Source organism: Rhododendron vialii, chromosome 6a, assembly GCF_030253575.1.
Source record: "Rhododendron vialii isolate Sample 1 chromosome 6a, ASM3025357v1".
In the NCBI taxonomy this organism is placed as follows: Eukaryota; Viridiplantae; Streptophyta; class Magnoliopsida; order Ericales; family Ericaceae; genus Rhododendron; species Rhododendron vialii.
Window position 1 is genome coordinate 37,312,196 of NC_080562.1, and position 8,903 is coordinate 37,321,098.

Here is an 8,903-nt window from a genome sequence, read left to right on the forward strand (position 1 = left end):
TTAATTGAATCCTTATATTTTGTGATCAGCAGTTAGAAAACTCGCACATGGACAGCAGGATATGGTCTGACTGGAGAAAAAGCAGTTCCATGCTTGAGACCCACTAAAGGGAATGCAATACTGCAGTATTCTTTAGAGGTGGCAAATGGGCCGATTTGGGCGGGTTGGAACGGATTGTGGGTTGAATGTGGACGGATCGATAGAAAACGGGTTGAAAAGGATTTGGTTAAATATGGGTCAAGTCATACCAAAACCGACCCTACCCAACCCGTTTTCCCTCCCCACACTTAACAAAGTGAAAAAAATTTGAATAAATACAAAAATAATAAGCCAATTAACTTATTTAAGTAAAAAAGAAGCCTCAATTATAATTATATCTTGTAGCTCCAGGGGTTGGTGGGTCTTGAAAATTAAGAAGTCTTTGAGAGAGAGAGAGAGAGGGGGGGAGAGAGAGAGAATGAATTTGTGAGGATCACTGAACGTACCCAATCTAAATTAAAGTCATTAACAAAAGTAGTTCGATCATTCTAAAATTTGTCGATGTTCATTTAAAATATATTTTAAAAATTTTGTTTGAGATTTTGTGCTCATTCTTACCTACTTTAACTTAACGTACACTTTTATAGTTACTAATGCATGTCTTAATTTTGTACGATCCTATTATAGTTGACTTAAAAAAACCTTTCGCCATTATGATTAACAAATGCCCCCACTAGACTATATTCTTAGATCCGTCTCTGGGTACATGGGATGCCCCGTTGGTGCTTCTTAGTGATCGTTACATATTAAAAAAAATACGAAAATCATCCACCTATTGTTTCAGTTGATATCATTCTAGTTTGTATATCACCTTGGACTTTAGTAATAATAATAATACTAGAAAAGAAAGAAAACTAGTGAAAGAAAGAAAATGGCATTAATCAATACACTCCATTTTTACCATCACGCCACTGATTGTTTGAGGTCCCTGCTGCGATATCGTTGGGTGTTTTTTCAGCAAAAGTCCGAAAAGAGATTTTGTTCAGAAAAATAAATTGAACATAACACTATCAAAATTATTTTCGAATACGGTTAAAAATACATATTTGCATACATGGTACTTAAAAAATCCGGGTCTTTAGAACTACGGCCTCCAATATACCCAAAAATAAATAAGAAAAAATTAGAGGTCACTCCCAAGAGCACCAATTGAGACCACATTGAAATATGGAGCCAACAGTTTATGTATCAAAATGGATGGAACAAGTTAAGACGGACAAACTGTTATGACGGTTATCGCCATAAAAAGATAATCGGCAGGAAATCCCAGAATGGCTCATGGGGGTTGCTTTCATGATATATAGTTATGGTCTAAGGATAATGGGATTTGCCTAGAAGAGAGCATGGGCTGCAGAAATCTGAGCAATTTGTCAAGTCACTCAAAGAAAAGGTTCCCTTTTTTGTAAGAAAAAAATACAACCGATACCTGAATCGAACCGAAACAGCTTAATTACAAAAATACCGCTGCATACACACACACATATATATAGACACACACATACATGTACATTTTAAGGTTTTGTTTCACTTTGGCTCCACTCCTGTTTTAATTTCTCAGAGAGGGCTAGAGGCGGCGAATGGCGATATAGATCTGAGGTCTCTCTCTCTATGTGAATTCGTCTCGACTCTCTCCTCCTCCTGTTTTCGTTTCAGAGAGGCAACCGACGTATGGTGAGACTCGGAGCGGAGATCCCGATTCCCGATCTAAAAGACTTCCCAATCTGAGGTCTCTCTCTCCACCCCTTACACACATAACCAATTTCTTCTTCCAACGGCGCGCCGACTGGAAGTCTACATAGCGTCTTCACCTGAAGTGGAAACGCCCCACTCCACCGTGCAACTCGGCTGTGGTCGACTCTACTATATGGAATATTGGTGAATGTTGGTTTGTTTTCACTTGTAACTCTACTTTACGGAATATTGGTGAATGTTGGTTTGTTTTCACTTGTAACTCTATGGAATATTGGTGAATGTTGGTTTGTTTTCACTTATATGGCTGTGATTTTATTTTATTTTTTTGAAGAAATAATGATGTGAATTGTATTGCAATGAATGACTGATTGTTGGCATTTTTTTTCTCTTTTTTTGATCTGGTATTGCTCATGTGGTTCGGGATTACCAGAAAACCGAATGGTTCGGTTATGGTTCCTTTTTACCATCCCTGTTCGGTTATCGGGGCAGATATGAGTAGCACATAAGTTTTAGGGATCGGAGACGGAAATTTCCATATCCGGCCCGAACACCCCGAATGCCATCCCTAAGTCATGCTATAGCAAGTGATGTGAATGATGCAGAAAAGTCGTTTGAGACTGCTCGTAGAACATAAACAACTACATACTACATCAAAAGTAAATGCACATACAGCGCATGCATAAGCAAACACAGTTGTATCCCAAGCAATAGGTAAACATAATTAACTGCAAAAGACTCCGTAAAATTTTATGTGGCTCTCGGGGAAAAATAATCTCAAACAATTAATATATGGATTTGCGTCACAAAAACACAACTTCTTTTATTGAGTTAGGTCAAAAATCGAAGACATCTTCTTCTGAATCAAAGTTGATCCCCACAAACGGAATCAAACGCCAATAATAACACTACCTAACCCGTTTCAACATCACTCCAATACATCAACACAAACGATTAACGGTAAAATTTATGAATCTAAGACGGCGATAGATTTGGAAGTTCTAGAGAGAGGGAAAGGGGTTTGCGAGATCGTACCTCTGATCGGGTGAGTCTTGCAGTGTCGTGGATTCTGGAGACTTTTTGAGCGCCCAAAACCACTTCTGAGGGCTTGGTTGGGGGCCTAAGACCATTCCTATAGGCCCAGGACCACTTTTAGGCGCCCAGTGAGTCAGTGACACTGCTGAGCACTCAGGAGTGCTTTCAGTGGTGTTTCATTTTAAAGTCCTTTTTCATTTTAATCTCTCATATCTCATACATACTTTGTGCACAATCACATGTATACACTCTTGTTTGTCGTTTTTATGAATATGCTAGCTGTTTTCATGAAACAAAATATTTTTGATAAATCCCACAAACTTTGAGTAGAGACCGACCCCGTGTCGGGCGAAAGGGGTGCCGTAAAACTCTTCTCCTCTCGTAATGTGGCTTCCGAACCCTTAACAAATCTCTGGTTTTCAAATTCAATCAATCATTTTCAATCAAAACGGTTTCTCGGGTAGCAAACCATAAATCCGAATGGTGACTCTTCAATTTCTTCAATTTTTCAAATCAAAACATATTTTTTCGGGCCGCCCTGATCCACCCGGGGTTGTGGTAGCCCACACACACCTCATATCTTTTTATCTCCCGCCTGTTTCCAGCAGCCTCCCCAGAGCTGTGGCAAGAGTAAGCCGTTCCAAACCCTAGCAGAGGAAAGGTCGCCGGACAGTCGCCGGAGCATATCGAAAAGTACTCTCTCTCTCTCTCTCTCTCTCTCTCTCTCTCTCTCTCTCTCTCTCTCTCTCTCTCTCTCTCTCTCTCTCTCTCTCTCTCTCTCTCTCTCTCTCTCTCTCTCTCTTATGTTATTTATTATGATTTTATACTACATTTTCTGTTCCCATCATACCATAATCAGAATATTGTCTGTTGTTCCTCGAAATCAGATCTACACTTTTTTATGTCCATTACTTTATCCCTTTTTTTATATAATAAAAAAAAAGAAAGAGAAATCCCTTACGTGCAATCTTTTGGCAGTAGACAAATCATATCTCCACTACCAATGAGTTTGTCTAGCTAGAGGTTTTAGACTTCCTGGGAACGGGTGATTCCAAAAAATTAATCAGGGACAAGAAAAACAATTAACTGATTTTTCTTTGTTAGTATGTTTTTTCAAAACTAAATGGTTTTTAAAAAAGGGGAAAACTACTCGAACTATTGCTTTCATTTGCCCCATAGTATAACTCCATACTAAAATGGCTTCCTGTCTTCTTTGTCATGAGTAAGAGTGAACAAAAATTAAATCGTTCAAAGGTTTGTTGAATACAGAATGTTGCAACATTAGTATGTTTTTTCATGCTTTTGACTATGCTGCTTCCAGAAGTTTGGCGACATTCTCAAATGAATCTAGTTTGTATGCCTACCAGGTGTTTAAGATGGCTAACAACGTGAACTTTCCACCTTTCCGAACAATCTGTGATGCGATAGATGAATGGGAGGCTCGTTCATTGCGCTTGACGGTCAGATGGTTTGAAGCGACCCTCCAGCATGATGATTATACAGCTTATCTAACTCAAGGAGAGTTAACAGCTTTGGCGCAAGTGCGGGAATTATAACAGGTATTGAGTTGGTTTGAATGTGAATCTATACAAGATTAGATCCCCTTCTGTAAATAAATAAGCTTTATGTTTGTTCGGATACCTTCGTTGGACGTGTGCAGCGGGTTAGATTTGAGACCGGTATCATTCTTTCGACTGGCAACATCACTCCAACACATCAACACATCAACACAAATGATTATCGGTAAAATTTATGAATCTAAGACGGTGGTAGATTTGGAAGTTCTAGAGAGAGAGAGGGGTTTGCGAGATAGTACCTCTGATCGGGTGCATCGCGCAGTGTCGTGGATTCTCTCTCGAGGAGAGAGGAGAATTGGGGTTTGTGTCTGATTTGGTGAGAGGGGTTTGTGATTTGCGTGGAAAAATTAAGGCTTTGTTTGGAACTATAGAAAAGAAAGGAAAACAAGAGAAAATATTTTTTTCTTGTTACCTTGACACTCACTTAGCACCAACTCAAGCAAGATGAACGACTGGTTTGCTATGAGACCCACCGACCTTTGGAATTAATATAGGGAAGGAGACAAAGTAGGAATAGATGGTTTGAGAGGAAACAAACAAATAAATGATAAAACAAGAAAGAATTTTTCTCTCTACTTTCCTTTCCTTTCTTTTCTAGAAGTTCCAAACAGGCAAGGGTTTGTGAAAGGGTTTTTGTTATAGTAAAATTTATAAATTTATTTGCATGGAAAATAAATTTATAAATATATTCGGTCTCCATGTCATTTTGCAAGAAAGAACTTTTCTCCCTACTTTCCTTTCCTTTCTTTTCTTTTCTAGAAGTTCCAAACAGGCAAGGGTTTGTGAAAGGGTTTCTGTAATAAAATTTATAAATTTATTTGCATGGAAAATAAATTTATAAATATATTCGGTCTCCATATCATATCATATTTAATTTTATGTTTCAATGGATTTTTTTTGCTTGAACCGGTATTTGAATGGAAATATAGCATGTTTAATTTTAGTTAAACTACACAATAAGGTCAATTCGCTCAATCGACGCCGTTAACTTTTATCATGTCTTTCGTATTTATTTTTACTTACATATATATGCCATTACTCCAATTCTTCAATTTCCTCCATTGCCAATTTTCTGTCGCATCTTCTTCACGTTGCATGTCTCTTCTAATGTCAGGCTCAGGCTCTCATAAGTCATAACAACGGACACATAATTTAGTAATTTTTGTCTGTCTTCAAAATCAATCTTAGTTGCTCACATTGTCGGGCATAATGGTTATTTAATGTCAAGCATATAGTGGCTTGATGGGTTTCTTGATATAATTCATTGGTTAAGTGGAGGGTGAACAAAACTCAACTCACAGTAGAGGAGGAGGGCAGGCCTTGGGCCGTGAAAGATTGAGAGGCGCCCATTGTAATGTGCTGGCTTCCTAAGGGTTGATTTGGATTAATAAGTCAAATACTATTTTTCTTTTGTATTTATTTAAATTTTTTTGATAGATCTCGATTAGTTCTATAATACAATATTTTTGAAATCATGTAAAACATTATAAATTGGAAGATATAATCGATTGAAAAATTGTATGAACTCCAAAAAAGAACTATTAAATCCGGACGGAGTGAATAACTACATAATATAGCATTAAGCAACATCTTCTGTACCAAAATTTTTTGTGCTGAAGGATTTTCCGGTCGTTGAATTTTAAACATAAAAAAAAATCACACAATTCAATGACCGAAAAATCTCTTAGTATAAAGACACAAATATTTCGAGAGAGATGAGATCCGATACCACATTGACATGCTTATATGGGTGCAATGTCCCCACAAAATGACATAGAGGCACAGGTACGGGTTTGGACCACATAAAAGCCTATCATATTGACTTTCCAGTTCTAGTTGATTCCGTTCGACACCAATTCGGACCGTTCAAAATTTTTATTTTTTGGATAATTTCCTGGATCCTTTCTTTATGTACTGTATCAGTATCAAAAACCGCCCAAAGGAAATAAGCAATCATGAAAAAAATAATGGCCGATTTCTCATTAAACACTAAAATAAAATCAACAATGGTTCAACTGCCTCGAGTAACAAGAAGATGAGCTGTAAGTTCAGACATTATGAATTCAAAATTTGGCAACCTCTGGGGGGCTAGGCTGCAAAAAAAAAAATTCTCTTGTGAATTCCTTAGTTTCGCCGTAAATTTCTTCCGTGCTTTTTGGGTTCTCATTTTGCTGTTTCCTGCCATATGTTGTTGGTTTGTTGCTTTGCTTTGCTGTAGTGATGAGGTTGTTCGGTTTTCTATTGTTGGCTGTGTTTTGCCGGATTTTGCTTGGTCCTGTAGGTCAGAGGTTGTTTGTTGCTGCTGTTGTGGATGTGCTTGGTGCTTTTCTCCTAGCGTTTCGTTTCCTGTTTCTTGTTGTAGGGGCTGAGCGGTTGGTTCCCTATTTCCCGTTGGTGTTGCTGTTTTTTGTGGTGTTCCTTTTCGTCGTTGGCCAGAGGCCAACGTTTTCTGGCCAACGTTTCTCTTTGAATTTCGGGTTGTTTTTGCTTTCTCTTGTTTTTTTAATCTTTGTATCTCTTTCAAAGATTAATAAAATTCCTTAATTCCAGCGTACATGATCCACTCTTGAAATCTGGACTAGAAAAGATACATTTCTATTGTAAATTTGGACCAGAAAAGCTAAATTGTGAAAACACACATGAACATTTGGGCAGCTTAATTACCCATCAATCTGGCACTTAAGTAGAAGAGGATACACATCATACTCGACAACTGGCCGTTCTGCAGAAATAGTTGTTTCATCAGAATACTCCACAAGGCAAGAAACCTGCTCAGAGTTGTCATATCAGAAAAGCCAGTTAACGAAATCATTTAGTTAGGGAATAATAAGCTAAAACATGGTCATTATTTGCACTTTGCATACACGTACATAAATGCACTTTGCATTAATACAATAGTCAACACAACAAACCGAGTCCCAAACAACATGAACTGTTCAACATAAGTTTCAAACTTCTAAGCAAAAACGTAAAAGCACATGCCTTTTACTTGCTATCATCAAAAATATAATCATTTGCATTGCTCACACGACTCAAGCAATAAAACAACAGACACGATAAAACATCGGACAGAAAAAACAAAAGTCATGGAACCACGTTCACTTCGATGGGACCAACCGCAGCCATGTATGCCACCATAGTCTGGACCATCCCCTGGATGGGCAAAGGAACCCCCCACTCCGCTCCAACTCGATAGATTCCATCCAGCACAGCGAGACGGGCACCACGCACTATCTGATAACGATAGAAAAATCCCTCAAATCCGTCCTGATGATCCCCATGGGGATAAGCACGGTAGTCCATAGCTCTTCTAAGAGCCCTAACACAGTTTTAAGTTGACAGGACGATAGAGTTATCAAAATTAACCCCTCACACACGAGCATCATAGATCCCCTAACAAAAATAAAGCAGAAATAAGCCTAGCAATTAACAAACTTAAAAATATTCAAACAAACCCTATATCTACTTAAAAATATTCAAAAGAACCATATACCTACAAAATATTCAAGTAGATGAGCGTGATAGAAATCATGTCGTAGGGTAGCATCATACCATCTATCCCACACACGGAGCGAACGAACCTCCCACTGGTCTTGCTGATCACATATGTCTCGATATGATGCTACCCTATGACATATGTGATCAGCTAGACGAGTGGGAGGTTTGTTCGCTCCGTGTGTGGGACAGATGGTATGATGCTAACCTACAACATGATTTCTATCAAGCTCATCTACTTGAATATTTGCAGGTATATGGTTCCTTTGAATATTTTTAAGTAGATATAGGGTTCGATTGAATATTTTTAAGATGGTTAATTGTTGTTAATTGCTAGGCTTATTTCTGCTTTATTTTTGTTAGGGGATTTATGATGCTCGTGTGCGGGGGGTTAATTTTGATGACGCTATCGTCCTGTCAACCGGAAACTGTGTTAGGGCTCTTAGAAAGGCTATGGACTACCGTGCTTATACTCATGGGGATCATCCAGACGGATTCGAGGGATTTTTCTATCGTTATCGGATAGCGCGTAGTGCCCCTCCCGCGGCGCTGGATGGAATCTACCAAGTTGGAGTGGAGTGGGGGGTTCCTTTGCCCATCCAGGGGGATGGTCTAGACTATGGTGGCATACATGGCTCCAGATGGTCCCGTCGAAGTGAACGTGGTTCCATGACTTTTGTTTTTTCTGTCTGATGTTTTATCGTGTTTGTTGTTTTACCACTTGCGTCGAGTGAGCAGTGCATGTGATTATATTCTTGGTGATAACAAAAAAGGCATGTGCTTTTAAGTTTTTGCTTAGAAGTTTGAAACTTATGTTGAACAGTTAAGTTTTTGTTTTAATTAGAGGTTTGAAACCTATGTCGAACAGTTCATGTTATTTGAGACTCGGTTTACTGTGTTAACTATTGTGTTAACTGATTAATGCAAAGTGCATTTATGTACGTGTACAATGACCAAGTTTTAGCTTATTATTCACTAACTAAATGATTTCGTTAATTGGCTTTCCCGATATGACAACTCTGAGCAGGTTTATTGCCTTCTGGAGTATTCTGATGAAATCAGTATTTT